At 39.1% G+C, this 16,394-nt stretch overlaps 1 long non-coding RNA gene across 1 annotated transcript in view; it reads left to right on the forward strand.

Moving 5' to 3' along the window:
• The window catches only part of LOC129653981 (uncharacterized), a 29,162-nt gene extending 14,271 nt beyond the window's left edge, over positions 1 to 14,891 (forward strand). The window contains exon 3 of the long non-coding RNA XR_008715334.1: positions 14,548 to 14,891. This is a non-coding gene — a long non-coding RNA (uncharacterized LOC129653981). The remainder of the gene's footprint in view (positions 1 to 14,547) is intronic.
• The last annotated feature ends 1,503 nt before the right edge of the window (positions 14,892 to 16,394 follow it).

A 16,394-nucleotide genomic window follows, 5' to 3' on the forward strand; every position in this document is an offset into this window, starting at 1 on the left:
TTTTCCATTGTTGTACCCCTTTGTGACCTCATCCTATGCCTTTTATGTTACAAAATTGCTTCTCAAAGTGTGCCCAAAATGGCACCCGGATTAGAATGTCCTGAAAGCTTGACAAAAGGAAGATTCCTGGACATCTCCCCAAACTCAATGGATTATGATCCCTGGCAGTGGTCCAGGATTTTATAACTTAACCAACCCCTTCAGGTAAGTTCTATGGACACTGATACTTGAGGACCACTCTACTCAGGGCACCAAATATCTGAGTGAAATAACCAAATGGATAAAAGATGAAAGCAATTTTTTTTTCTACCTATGCAGCATGGCTTGCAGGATCTTAGTTCCCTGATCAGAGATCAAAACCAGGGCCATGGCAATGAAAGTACTGGGTCCTAACCACTGGACTACCCGGGAAGTCCACAGAGCAATTTGTTGAAGTATGCATTTTTTTTTTTTTTGTAAAGTAATGGAAAGAAAAACTACCAATAGTACTAATAATTTGGAGTTAAAATGATGCTGGTCTTGCTCTTAAGTATATAGTTTTGGACCTTATGTGCTCATTTGGCTTATCCTTGCCCCAAATGCTCCTTCAGTCTATTTCCTTGGGGTTATAGTTATACATTTTATAGTAGTAGATTTTCACTAGGCTCTGAAATTTTCCTAGGAAATATCCAGCTATTTCATCAGCAACAGACTTACCACACCATGGGTGCCTGCCTATAAATATCATCACATAAACCATATCGAGATGAGTTATATTAATAAAGTCTATAAGAAAACAAATACCTTCTAACTTTCAGAACTTTTAGTTAGGATATCCATCTTTCTGACCTCAACATTTTAGCAAAGAAAAAGAAATCTTGAGTCACATGGATATGAATCATATACATAGATACTTTGGATTTATTTTTATATCAACTAGTTTCTTTTTGAAGGACATTTCTTAAAGCACCATTAAATGAAAGATTATTTTTCTATAAAGAATTGTCACACCAACATCTTGGTAGAGATGCTACTGTCCCTTTAGAAATAAAAAGGAGGGGAGACAGACTAGTGACGTGCTCAACAGAGTAATAAACGCACCTGATGGAGTTTGTTCTTCAGGTCTGAAACATGTAAAAGAACACATTTCTAGTGAATGAAAAAAAAAACTCTACAGAAAGAAAGACCAGTTCTGACACATGAAAAGAGAGGTTATAGTTCCCAAACTGACTCCAGCATAAACGGCATATTTGGGATAAGAGTCATATTCCCTGGGTAATTTCCATACCAAATGTGCAAAATTTTACAAGCCAAAACGAATGCTGTCAAGCTCAACAAAGCCGAAGCCAATTTAACTCCTCTCACAGAAAAGGAAACAGTAACGACCTAGAATTGAATGCTTTTGTCATTAAAAGCTCCTATAGTTTTAATTTTCAGTTGAGTAGGGTAATGAAAAGCTACACACTAAAATATCTTCTTTCAGGAGGTAGTTACTACACTATACTCTAAAGCTCAAAGTTGAAAGTTCTATAGGGTTTTGTAGCATCAGCCTTTGTATATTTCCTTAACCAGTAAGGCCTCAGTTTCCCCATCTGCAAAACTAAAAACAGATTGTGCCTTTTTTCAAAGGGTGGTTGTGAGGATTATACGTTAAAATGCCTATAAAGCTATTAGCACAGTTCACGTCACACTGTGAGACCTTAATAAATGCTAGTTATTACAATTATACAAGCTTCAGCCTGGAGACAAAGATTTCTACCTTTATTGAAATGAATAACCGATCCTTGTGACCTCAACAATAATGGGATTTTATGTTCTGTAGCCCTGGCAGAGGAACTAAAGCAAAGTGGAAGCTAAAGAACATGGAAGAAAAGCCAATTACTTGAGCAGCAGGGGGTGTTTGATGTATACTGGCTGGATATATCTTAAGGGAGACAGTCCTTCTAGACATGCCTCATGTCATCAAGACGCTTCCATGCCAACAATAAATGATCATCATGTATTTTGGCAGCAGTGCCAAATGCAAAACCAGATTTATCTGAGTTCTAGCTTTAGGAAAAAAGTGGCCATCTGTTAACTCCTTTCCCTCTGAGGAATAAAAAATACTGACCATGAATTTTTACATTTTCAAAGGTTATATTGTGCTAGCAAGGAAGTGGGGAATATTAATTTCTATTTTGTGTTGGGTAGAAGCAGGCCTAAGAAGATAAAACTGCTTTCATAAAGTCACACCAATGAAACAGAACCTCAGTCTCTTAATATTAAACTCCAGACTCAATTCAGTAAAACTCATTGCATTTCACATGGGCTCCCGGTGCACAGTAGCTCTGTTTCCTTTTGGTTTCATTTTAAAGAGTAATAATTCACAAATTTCAACCAGTTCCATGGTTTTTCCTATCATTGGCTCTCTGGACATGTTCAGGGTGTTTTTCTTTTCGACTTCAATGTAAATGTGATGCAGGTGTGAACCTCGTACTGGGCAGAATTGGAAAGAAATGCAGTTGTGAAGGCTCCAGGGAACCACACCTTTGATTTTCTGTTACAAGCGAACCAAGCTGGGATCAAATCTGAGATCTGAGGGAGAAGAACCTGTATTGCTGGAAGTGGCCTCAGAGTCCAAGCAGGATGTATAAGGAGAGGTTGAAGGAAACTTGAGGACTTGAGAGATGGCTGTCCTGAAAAGAGCCCCAGTTCATGGGGAACATTTTCTATCTGGCAAATGGGTGTGGGGCTTTGAGATGGTGGTCAGGATCAGAGAGCTGAACTAGAAGCTGAGAGGTCATTAACACCACACCTGTGGTTTTAAAACAAACAAAAAATAGAATCCATAAAGAAATGATGGCCCTATAACACACAAGCAGAATGTAAACTAAATAAGAGAAAAATAAATTTTTGGTCAGTAGCTCAGATGGTAAAGAATCTACCTGCAATGCAGGAGATCTTGGTTCAGTCCTGGGTTGGGAAGATCCCTTGGAGAAGGGCATGGCAACCCACTGCAGTATTCTTGCCTGGATAACTCTATTGGGTCATAAAGAGTTGGACATGGCTGAGTGACTAACACTTTACTGGCCAGTTCCTTTTCTCAGAAATATCAAATGTATGTTTCTTGAAAAACATATCTTAGGGAAAGAATCAGAAATGCAGCAAAGATTTCTGTTAGAAGATGTTTATCATTGTGTTACTCAAGTTAGTAAAATAATGGAAGAAAATTTAACACTCAACAATGGGAAATTTTTAAATAATTTAGTGCATATTGATGTTGGGAAAGATTGGAGGCAGGAGGAGAAGGGGACAACAGAGGATGAGATAGTTAGATGGGTTCACCGACTCAATGGACATGAGTCTGGGTAAACTCCAGGAGTTGATGATGGACAGGGAGGCCTGTGCTCCGGTTCACAGGGTTGCAAAGAGTCGGACACCACTGAGCAACTGAACTGAACTGATACAATGAAATAGTAGACATCCATGAAATAACAAGTTTTCAAAAAATGTTTTATCACAGTATTGTATTTAAGTGAAAAATTAAGACATAACACTGTGTATAAATATGGTTTTAATTATGTAAAAGAAACATAAGGGCACACACATGCACAAATTGGAGATAAATACACCATAAAGGAAAGAATGATATCATATTTCTAGGTGATGAATTTGTGGGAGATTTATATATTCTTCTTTGTTTAAAATTTTTAAAGACTTTAAAATACAATTCATGTATTTTTTCAATAATCTGTGGAAATATTATCTGAAGAAAGATGATGCATCAGGCCCACATAGAAAAATGGTCAGTGTGCCTGGCAACCATTTTTTTCTACTAAAAATTACTTGTTAATTCTAAACCGGGAGAAAAACAACTTCAAATTAATCTTCTGTAACACCACTCCCGTAGCCACCTTGACTCAAACTTTGAGAAATTCACCAGGACCACACCACTCAGCTGGCCTCAGGAATGCAGATGTCTGAGCCGTTTCCCTTCGGCCATGTGGGGAACATCATCCCCATATATCCAGAGCTGTAAGCAGGCCAAGTCCTGTCATTTTCTGTGGGCAGAGGGAGGGCAGGAGCTACGTGATGGCATGCACAGAATCACGTATCATCTCTTGTGCCATGACATCTACCAACTTTCTTAAGGCACAAACCCTTCAACACACTGTTCATTTTTTCCTCTCAAGAATGTGGCCAAAATTTGATACATGTAGATGTCTGTTTAGACTCCCTTCCTGGGAACTCTCCTCAGTCATTGAAATACTGGTAGGAAAAGAAAGCTGATTTACATTGCAACTTTGTTATTCTTTGTATTGAATTCTCTCTTGTTATTGTTTATTTGGCTTTGAAATGTTCTCCTTTTCAGAAATGAACATTTACATACCCCACAGGTAGGACTATAAATTGGTATAATATTGGGGGGAATCTCTTAATCATAAATAAACACAGACAGGTGTACATATAACTTTACCTACATATGTTAAGATTCTTGAAAGCATCTTTGAAGTAAAAATTTACACCCAGTGACAACCCTGAGGAATGGGATGGGGAGGGAGGTGGGAGGGGGTTCGAGATGGGGGACACATGTACACCCATGGCTTATTCATATGAATGTATGGCAAAAACCACTCCAGTATTGTAATTTGCTTCTAATTAAAATATATAAATTAATTTACAAAAAAATTTGTAGCCAGTGAAATTAATGTTTTTGTTGGAGAGAGATATGAGTTTATATATTTAGGCAAATAACCACCATCAGAGGATAAAGAGCAATTCTAACACCCCAGAAAATTCCTTTTGTGTTCAGACTCTCTCCCCTCACCTATCCCCTGAAACCACTTATGTATCGTCTGTTCTGTAGTTTTGCCTTTTTTGTTGTTGTTGCTGTTTAGTCATTAAGTCATGTCTGATTTTTTTGTGACTCCATCAACTGTAGCCTGCCACGCTCCTCTGTCCATGCGATTTCCCAGGCATCAATACTGGAGCAGGTTGCCATTTCCTTCTCCAGGGGATCTTTCCAACTCAGGTATTGAATCCACATCTCCTTCATTGGCAGGGAGATTCTTTACCACTGAGCCACCTGGGAAGCCCTTGCTTACTTTTAGATTGTTCTAAAAATGGAATTGTGTAGTATATAACATTTTCAGGCTGGCCTCCTTTACTCAGCATAATGAAATTCAGATTCAGTCATGTTTCATGACTTTATAGTTTGATTTTGTTTTTGCTTTTTAAATTGCTGAATAGTCCATACACCACTTCTAAGAATTTACTCTAATTAAATAATCAGTAATAATTTATAAATGAATTTCTATCAGTTATGTCTATAATTGAGAGAAGCTGAGAATAATCCAAATGTTTAAAAATTGGAGATTACTTAAATAAATAATATATTCACAAAATGGTATAGACCATGCAATTGTTAAAAATAAGAATATTTAATAGCCTAAAAATATTCATGATATTTTTGTTAGTACAAAAGCCAGGGTATAAAACATTGTGATTCAGTTTTATAAAAAAAAGAGAGGAAAAGATAAAAAAGGGCAACTAAAAGTCTTTACAGCAATGTGTCAACTATAATGTCTCTGGTGTACCTTTTTACACTTTCCTATTGTATCCAAATGTTAGACACCGAACATAGTACTACTTTTATAATCAGACAAAAGGAAACTATTTCAAAATTTCTTACCGTTTTAATACTATTGTTCCCACATGACATTTGCTTTAAATAGAAACAGTAAATATCCTGTCATTGGAAACTTTTGGATAAAACTCCAAAGCTCTGATGGAGAAGCAAATGGCTACAAACTCCAGTATTCTAGTCTGGAGAATCCCCTGGACAGAGGAGCCTGGCGGGCTTCAGTCCACGAGGTCGCAAAACAGTCGGACATGACTGAGCCACTAACACACACACACACACACACACACACACACACACACACTCTCACACACACACACACACAGCTCTGAGATAGGTAAGGCAACCAACATTTGTTGAGAATTTTCTACGTGCCACACATTTTCCCAAGCTTACTTTACTTAATTCTCAAGCTGAGAGGGATGACAGACAGCCTCTCTTTAATCCCTGTTTGTCTTGTAAGCTCTTCACACTGGAATATAATTCTTCCAAAACATTTTCTTACAAGGTTGCTGTACAAAGTGACTGATACTATTGTGTATTCTTCAAAACCTTGATGGTTAACTGATTGCCAAGGGTGGGATTGGAAACTGTCCTTTGATGGTGAGATAGGGGTCTTTGATGACATCTCAAGCAGCTCCATAGTGAAGACTTCCAGAAAGGATCCAGTCCATGAGACCTAGAATCAGTGTGTAAGGTATCCTTAACTCTCATTCAGTCTACCCTCAGCAAGGTGTAAACAGATATTTTAACAAAGAACCAGAAGCTCTCTTATGGACTCGTGTCCATTATCCTTCATTTTGAATCTAACCATTGTACCAAATTGAGAAAATGCACCAAATTAATAAACAAATATAACCTTTCCTCTAATGGGTTAATTTATCAGAAAGTTTATGAAATGGAAGGGATGAGCATTAATTGCACTTTATCTAAGATCAGGAAATTTAATCCTTTTGAACTTACTTGATAGTTTGGTTTTGGCTTGTAAAGTCCTTTGCTGTTTTTCTAAGCTATCATTTTAAGGAAAGGAAACCTTGATTTTTGCAAATTCCTTTTTTCTGTTAATTAAAAATACCCTGAGCCTTCCTAGGAGCTGATGTGCAAAATAAAGTTTCAGATAGATGTCTTTCTTCTAAAGACCACAGAGGTAGAGTTTAACATTTAGGAAACATGCACCTTGTATTCTCTGGAGTGTTATTTATTAGGAATGTGTCGTTAGTGACTCCATGGAGAATGCTAAGACAGCATGGCTGAAGAATATCTTAACCCCAGTTGGATGTAAGTTTAAAAGCCTTAACAATTATAGGGTGAAAAATAATGCAAGCATCATTTAGGCAAAGCTTTTGGGCCTAGACAATTTCCAGAACTGATTGACCCAGGGAAGGTCTGGAACTTCACTTCAGTGAACACGGAAACTGTCATTGTAATTGACACCTGGGTTTGGTACCGAAAAGCTACAGGAAAAGAATACAATTATAGAACACAATAGGACAGGATAGATTCCCTCTGTATATTGCTCTTTACCCAACACTTTTATCATTACCAAGATGAGTATATAGATCACTCCCTGATCATTCTTCATATGTTCCCCAGATTGTAGTTCATTTCCCTGAACCTCAACTTATTGTACTTTGCTGGACTGTAAGACCAGAATATGATATTGAAACCAGGCCCATCTTGTTCAGAGCTCTACTATTTATATTACTCAACCTCTGTGATTGTGCTGGGTGCCAAATCTACAGATGAGTTCTTCCACCCCCATCTAAAGCACCCTGGATTTTTAAGCAAGATAATACCCTTTGTTACCTCTGAGTGGCTGAGTGCAATTTACGGAAACCATCGAGAAGTCCATTTACCTGGCCCTGTTCTGGTAATTTTGGAATCCACACCATATAACACATGCAGTAGCTCTGTGACACTAAGATCCTGAAGCTGTGTGGGACCAGGTATATATGTTGTCCTGACAACTGAGGGGTACTTCCACCTGTCAGTGCAAGTGCTATGATTGTGGCTAAGTATACACTGCCTTTTTTTCCCACCTAGGTTAAAAGAAAAATTGGGGCTTCTCTGGTGGCTCAGTGGTAAAGAACCTACCTGCCAATGCAGGAGATGAGGGTTCCATCCCTGAGTCGAAAAGATTCCCCTGGAGAAGGAAATGGCAACCCACTCTAGGATCCTTGCCTGGGGATCCCATGGACAGAGGAGCATGGTGGGCTACAGTCCACTGAACAACAGAGAGTTGGACACGACTGAGTCACTGAACAACAACAGCAAAATCACTAATCGTGATCTTTCCTTCAAGTTTAACTTGAATGACAGAAAAGAACACTTCTACGAATAGAAGCACTTCTAGGCCCAGAGAAGGGAATGGCTGAGAAAAGAAGTAGCATTTTTAAAAGTCTCTTGAGTTGTAAGTGGAGACACAAAGGAAGCCAGAATTAAAGAGATCCTTTCATAAAACTGGTAATAATTATTATTGGTTATAATTTAAATACTTGATTGCACCAATGTATTCAAAGAAAGCTGTGGTTTGGTTGTGTCTCCAGAAATTACAGAATGTAAAACAAAGTTGGAAAGCTGCAAATGGACCTGATTTTGCAAAAGGAAGCAAGAGCATTTGAAATTTAAATAGCCAGTCATGGAAATTATTTTGCAAAAAATAATTTATTAGGGGAAGCAGAAAGAAATATGACCAAAAAAGAATAAGGTATCACATATGTTTTTTACGAGACAACATAAAAGGGAGCTTTAAGGATGCCTTCCAGGATGTAGTAATAAGAATCAGTAATATATGCAGAGATTGGGCCTGATGGGTGGAAGCAGGAAAATAAGTAAACAATTACACATTTGAACTAGATTTCATCTTAAGGGGGAGGAGCCAAGTGACAGCTTTTGCAACAAGACCTCCATGTTCTTGACATTTCTCGTCTCCATCAAAAAACCATGTCCATTTGGAAAATGATTCCAGCGAGGTCTTGGTCTTTCCATGGCCTTTGTGTCTGGCAAGAAGTTCTGAAAAGTACTTCCTGTCAAACCTTACACCCTGAACTTTCTGAGAACTCCAGCTCTCCTTGGAAGAATGAGATATTTATTTTCATTCTTCTCTGCCAGGTCCAAAGAAATTTAGTACTGCCAGTGGTTGATGCCAACTATACAATATTTTTTTAAGATTATTTATTATTTGGCTGCAGTGGGTCTTAGTTGTGGCACATGGGATCTTTGTTGCATCATGCAGGATCTTTCATTGCTATGCATGGACTCTCTAGTTGTGCCATGTAGGCTCTGGAGTTCACAGGCTCAGTTGCTGCAGCATGAAAGCTTAGTTACTCCACAGCATGTGGAATCCTAGATCCTCTACCAGAGATTGAACCTGTGTCTCCTGCATTGCAAAGCAAATTCTTAAACACTGGACCACCAGGGAAGTATTTCCAAATATACAACCTTGATACAGCATGTAAAGATCAAATATAGATCATTAAGTCAACAAAAATACCAACCAAGCATCTTCCATGTGTAAGGCATAATATCAGAGGTATATAAGTGAATTTAAGATATAGTTGCAATCAAGAAATCTACAATCTAGTTATAGAATAGACATTAGACATTAACTCTTAATAGGTATTGTTAGTTTTTCACAGAAATAAACATGAATAGGATGGTCAACAAGGACCATCAAGCTCAGGTAAAGAAGTAATAAATCCCCAGGGACTAAAGAGATCATCATGCTTTCAGGAAATAAGGGGACCTGAGGAAGCCAACACCGAAATCAGATAGATTATATTCTTTACAGCCAAAGATGGAGACGCTCTATACAGTCAGCAAAAACAAGACCAGGAGCTGACTGTGGCTCAGATCATGAGCTTCTTATTGCCAAATTCAGACTTAAATTGAATTAAGTGGGGAAACCACTAGACCATTCATGTATGACCTAAATAAAATCCCTTATGATTATACAGTGGAAGTGAGAAATAGATTTAAGGGCCTAGATCTGATAGAGTGCCTGATGAACTATGGATGGAGGTTCATGACATTGTACAGGAGACAGGGACGAAGACCATCCCTAAGAAAAATAAATGCAAAAAAACAAAATGGCTGTCTGAGGAGGCCTTACAAATAGATGTGAAAAGAAGAGAAGTTAAAAGCAAAGAGAAAAGGAAAGATATACCCATTTGAATGCAGAGTACCAAAGAACAAAAAGGAGAGATAAGAAAGCCTTCCTCAATGATCAGTGCAAAGAAATAGAAGAAAACAACAGAATGGGAAAGACTAGAGATCTCTTCAAGAAAATTAGAGATACCAAGGGAACATTTCATGCAAAGATGGGCTCGATAAAGGACAGAAATGGTATGGACCTAACAGAAGCAGAAGATATTACGAAGAAGTGGCAAGAATACACAGAACTGTACAAAAAAGATCTTCATGACCCAGATAATCATGATGGGGTTATCACTCACCTAGAGCCAGACACCCTGGAATGTGAAGTCATGTGGGCCTTAGAAAGCATCACTATGAAAAAAGCTAGTGGAGGTGATGGACTTCTAGTTGAGCTATTTCAAATCCTGAAAGATGATGCTGTGAAAGTGCTGCCTTCAATATGCCAGGAAATTTGGAAAACTCAGCAGTGGCCACAGGACTGGAAAAGGTCAGCTTTCATTCCAATCCCAAAGAAAGGCAATGCCAAAGAATGCTCAAACTACCACACAATCGCACTCATCTCACACGCTAGTAAAGTAATGCTTAAAATTTTCCATGCCAGGCTTCAGCAATACATGAACCTTGAACTTCCAGATGTTCAAGCTGGTTTTAGAAAAAGCAGAGGAACCAGAGATCAAATTGCCAACATCCGCTGGATCATCGAAAAAGCAAGAGAGTTCCAGAAAAACATCTACTTCTGCTTTACTGACTGTGCTAAAGCCTTTGACTGTGTGGATCACAATAAACTGTGGAAAATTCTGAAAGAGATGGGAATACCAGACCACCTGACCTGCCTCTTGAGAAACCTGTATGCAAGTCAGGAAGCAACAGTTAGAACTGGACATGGAACAACAGACTGGTTCCAAATAGGAAAAAGAGTATGTCAAGGCTGTATATTGTTACCCTGCTTATTTAACTTCTATGCAGAGTACATCATGAGAAACGCTGGGCTGGAAGAAGCACAAGCTGGAATCAAGACTGCCAGGAGAAATCTCAATAACCTCAGATATGCAGATGCCACCACCCTTATGGCAGAAAGTGAAGAGGAACTAAAGAGACTCTTGACCAAAGTGAAAGAGGAGAGTGCAAAAGTTGGCTTATAGCTCAACATTCAGAAAACGAAGATCATGGCATCTGGTCCCATCACTTCATGGGAAATAGATGGGGAAACAGTGTCAGACTTTATTTTTTTTGGGCTCCAAAATCACTGCTGAATGGTGATTGCAGCCATGAAATTAAAAGACGCTTACTCCTTGTAAGGAAAGTTATGACCAACCTAGATAGCATATTCAAAAGCAGAGACATTGCTTTGTCAACAAAGGTCCATCTAGTCAAGGCTATGGTTCTTTCAGTAGTCACGTGTGGATATGAGAGTTGGACTATAAAGAAAGCTGAGCACCAAAGCATTGATGCTTTTGATGGTGCATTTGATGCTTTTGTGGTGCTGGAGAAGACTCTTGAGAGTCCCTTGGACTGCAAGGAGATCTAACCAGTCAATCCTAAAGTTCAGTCCTGGGTGTTCATTGGAAGGACTGATGTTGAAGCTGAAACTCCAATATTTTGGCCACTTGATGCGAAGAGCTGACTCATTGGAAAAGACCCCGATGCTGGGAAAGATTGAGGGCAGGAGGAGAAGGGGACGATAGAGGATGAGATGGCTGGATGGCATCATCGACTCAATGTACATGAGATTGAGTAAACTCCGGGAGTTGGTGATGGACAGGGAGGCCTGGCATGTTGCGGTTCATGGGCTTGTAAAGAGTTGGACAGGACTGAGCAACTAAACTGAACTGAACTGAGGAAGGAAAAGAGCAAACAAGCACAAATTCTTGATAACCTTTTATGGGTTCTTGGGTGGAGTCTAGGAATTTGTTAATAAGCATCCCAGGACTTCCCTGGTGGTCCGGTGGTTAAGAATCCACCTTGCAATGCAGGAGACACCAGTTCCATCCCTAGTCTGGGAAGATCCCACATGCCATAGGGCAACTAAACCCATGAACTGTAACAACTGAGCCCACAAACCCTAGAGAAGAGAGAGAAGTCAAGAGGAGCCGCTGCAATGAGAAGCCCCTATTATCTGAAACTAGACAAAGCCTGTGTGCAGCAACAAAGATCCGGTGTAGCCATAAATAAATAAATATAAAACTTGCAAATTATTAAAAAGAAAAAAGTATCCCAGGTGATTCTGACCCACATTGTCCATACTGAGAAATGATGCCTGTAATCTCCATGCATCACATAGAAAACAGATGAATAGAGGATGGTCATGTGGTAAAGTTAAAAGAGGATGGTATTTGGATCAAGATACTCTTGGATAGTTATAAATGTTGGCTCCCTTACTTAGTGACCAAAGAAAAATTATACAATCTCTTTGTTTAATTTTTTTAACCTATAAAATGGAAAAGAAAGCACCCACTTGGACTGTTTACTATGAGTTTTAAGTAAGATAACTGGTAGTAGAGTCCAGAACACTATGTGGCATGTAGTAAATGCTCAGTGTTAATTCTCTCTTTTTTTCTCAGATTGAAATCTGTTGACAAAGTGATACCAAGGACATTTGATAGTTAATGCTATTTGACCTGAATAGAAGAAAACTTGATGATAAAATAATACAGGCCTTAGCTCTAAAACTGACCCCCCCACACTTTCTCAGTGCACCTACAAATTAGGTTATTTTTAACCTTCTCCTTACAACTGCATTACAAAATGATTGCCTTTGGACTATGAATAGAAGTGTCCATGTGCTAAGAGACAGGTCAGGTTAATCTGGCTCCAGGTCTGGTGCATGGACTGGATGGCAGACTCTCCCTCTTAGACACTGGCTTTCTATACTGGGAAACTTTGATTTATTGGCTCTTTGTGTTTCTAGGGAAGATATTTTCAAGTATATACTGAGAATAAAAAGGAAAGGTGCCAAGAAAAAGATGAGATAAAATTAATGATGATTTTGAATAGATTGTACTAATTTATTGTTATTTTCTCATCAAATTGATTGACAATCAGAATGAATTTAATCAGAATGAATTTGGGATTCTAATGGTATTACCATAATATAGACCTCAAGAGATGAATATCAGAGAAAAAAGCAATATTCTTTGTACTTAATAGCTGCTCAAGTGTTCACTGAACTTAATGACATCATTCTGAAAACATGGTCACCTTCATGCTTCTCCAAGATCTCTTGATAGCTCACTCCCTCTACCTCATCTTTACCTTAGTCACCTCGTTTGGCTTAAACATTAACTGTATCTCTCACCTTAATTTGGAGCAAGTGACTTCTGCTGGATACTCAGGAATTGAGATGAAAATATCTGAAAGAGCAAAGTTTTGTTGGCTACTCCCAAGACTCACAAACAAAACACACTTAGGATAATAGTAAACATTTTAGAAGAAAAACCCGTTTTTATAAATGTTGATCTTCTTTAGTCCTGATATGGATCATAAAGACCATTTACCATATAGTACAATGCTGCCCACAAGCATGATTCAAGAATACCTGTTACTTTAAGCTTAGGTACATGAGTTATGCAGTCACTCTCTTAACATCACCAGAGGGATAAACAGTCCTGGACAGAAAGCCTGCAGCACACCCCATGTGGGAAATCACTCTTATCTCTCCCCACTAGAGTGCACCTCCTAAAGCAGTCACTTCTCCATGCCTATGAAACCTCTACAAGCCTCTGTATCCTTATCCTTTCAAGAAAAAGCTTTTTGCTTGAGTCTCCCAGGCCTTCCCTGACCCTCAAAAGGCTGGCTCAAGAGTTAATGATTAGGAAATGTGAAGATGTAAAAGCAAAGAACAGCCTCTGGGCTGGAAAACTGGTGACAAGTTAGACTATAAGGCAGCTACAGTCTCTGACACACATTTCTAAATTGTTTTGATAGAAACAGACTCCCACCAAACAAAAACTGCTGACCTCAAATATGTAGACCCCTGATCAATTGAAACCAGAAGATTGGTGATGCTTGAAACTGCACCTTGATGCTAACCAATTCAAGACTTTTACACAAGCTGTTCAGGCACCCTGCAGTCCCCTCCCCCACACTGCCTTTAACAGAACTTTGCCTGTGCCAAGACGCAAAGATGGTTTTTAGCACACTAGTCCACTGTCTTCTTGGTTAGTAGGTTTTCTCATATAAAGTCACTTTCTTTGCCTCAACACCTTGTCACCTGACATATGGCCTGTCATGCAGTGAACAGTCGAACCAGAGTTTGGTAACACACAAGAAAACCAGTGTGGTTTGGTGGTATAAGGATGGGTTTGGGGGCTGATGCACCTGGCTGCGGTCCAGGTTTTGCCTAACTCTTCTTGCTTAGGGACCTAGATCAAGGCCTATAGTCCACACTCTCATTTTCTCTAACATTTTATACAATTATGGAGTTGGGATAAATGATCGCTAAACTCTCCTTCATCCCTGGAAGGGATTTTTTCTAAGGAAAACAAATCAGGATAACCAATAATAGATAAAATATGATTTTCATTACCTGTAGCCATTTGTCCTTTAAGTAGCTGGGAACACTGAATTAGCAAACACTTGAACATGCTCATAGCAGAAATACAGAGTTAGGTTCCTGCAAGCCTCAGAGCACAATATTTTCATCAACTGGTCAATACATAATCTTGTTTTATGTGTCTATTTAAAAACTCGATTTTATACATATTGTTAATTTAACAACACTGAATGCATGGCCAGCAGCACTGTAAACGTGTGCCTGAATGGAACTTCTCTAACATGTGTATTTTCTCCACAAGGTATATTACAGCCTGCTTGTGCTTGGGAACACAGCATTTCAGCACACCGCTTGGGGACCATTTTAAACAGATCAAATCACTGACAAAAAGTACAAAAATGCTAAAAACATGGCATTAAATAGACCGTGGAAAGGACACATTAACAGTTTGAGAGTTGAACCAAGAAGGCAGAGCATCACCTTGTCTGACCTCAGCTGGGAATGCACGCATAGGGCTATTCAAATTTCTTGACACTTGGCACATGGCTGCAAATGACTATGAAACCATTGCAAATATTTACTTGGAAGTTACAAATAAATTCTAACAAGTAGGCAAATTTGTAAATATGGAATCTGTGAATAACAAGAATCAACTGTACCAATGTAAAATAAAAAATAAATGATTGTGTTACTTTAAAGTCTCTTGTTTCTAAAAGCAGCAGACTTTCTTCCAAATCTTGACTTCAAGCTGCGTAGTAATCTCCTTAATTCCCTCATGTGTTGGTTAAAATTACAACTCCGTCTCACAGATGGTGGAATGTAGAGATGATGAAGCTTCCTAAATGTCCCCACGCAATGCAACCACTGTGCCAGGATAACTCAGGAGCTTGAAACTAAGCCTGTAGTTGCCCCACTGGGCTGTCCTGTCCCTGCTCAATTACTCACAGAAAATATGTTCTCCCTTCAGGACCTGTTAGCTAAGTCCTATTCTTAGGTTCCGTGGTGGAATTCTGCATATCATTCTGAGACACACCTTCTGGAATTGTTGTTCAGTCATTAAATTGTGTCCAACTCTTGGCCACTCCATGGACTGCAGCATACCAGGTTTCCCTGTCCTTCACTATCTCCTGGAATTTGCTCAAACTCATGTCCATTGAGTTGATGATGCCATCCAACCATCTCATCCTCTGTCATCCTCTTCTCCTCTTGCCATCAATCTTTCCCAGCATCAGGGTCTTTTCCAATAAGTCAGCTCATTGCATCAGATGGCCAAGGTATGGGAGTTTCAGCTTCAGCATCAGTCCTTCCAATGAATATTAAGGGTTGATTTCCTTTAGGATTGACTGGTTTGATCTCCTTGCAATGCAAGGGATGCTTAAGAGTTTTCTCCAGCACCACAAATTGAAAGCATCGATTCTTTGGTGCTCAGCCTTCTTTTTAGTCCAACTCTCACATCCATACTTGACTACTGGAAAAACCATAGCTTTGACTATACAGATCTTTGTCTGGAATTGTAGCAAGTGGTTATAACTGTCAACTTTTAATTTTGTCCTCTAAGAGTGTTATCTGAGGATTAACTGGATGTTCTTTTACCATAGTTCTTTGGTCTCAGAGATAGAACTGATGACGTTTTACCCCTACCCCTGTATACAAGCAAGTTTCAATGTTATAGCCTCAATTAGGACATTACTGTCTGGTTTACTGCAGTGCATGTACTTAAGAACCATGCTATTCACTATTCCTTTTCTGTAGGGCAAGAAACATTTTTTATTCCTTTTAAAAGTTTCCCTGTATTCCCCAGGATGTCTGTAGCAGTGCCTGGGGGTATAGAGCACACAGTACACACTGGAACTGTATTCTTTCCAGTTGGAGAAGTGTAGTTAGAGGGGAACAGCGTTGTGGAGCACTTTAAGACCTGCTAAGCACTGTGTGGATCACAACTGTGGGAAATTCTGAAAGAGATGGGAATACCAGACCACCTGACCTGCCTCTTGAGAAATCTGTATGCAGGTCAGGAAGCAAGAGTTAGAACTGGACATGGAACAACAGACTGGTTCCAAATAGGAAAAGGAGTACGTCAAGGCTCTATATTGTCACCCTGCTTATTTAACTTATATGCAGAGTACATCATGAGAAACGCTGGACTGA

Source organism: Bubalus kerabau, chromosome 5 (genome assembly GCF_029407905.1).
Source record: "Bubalus kerabau isolate K-KA32 ecotype Philippines breed swamp buffalo chromosome 5, PCC_UOA_SB_1v2, whole genome shotgun sequence".
In the NCBI taxonomy this organism is placed as follows: domain Eukaryota; kingdom Metazoa; phylum Chordata; class Mammalia; order Artiodactyla; family Bovidae; genus Bubalus; species Bubalus kerabau.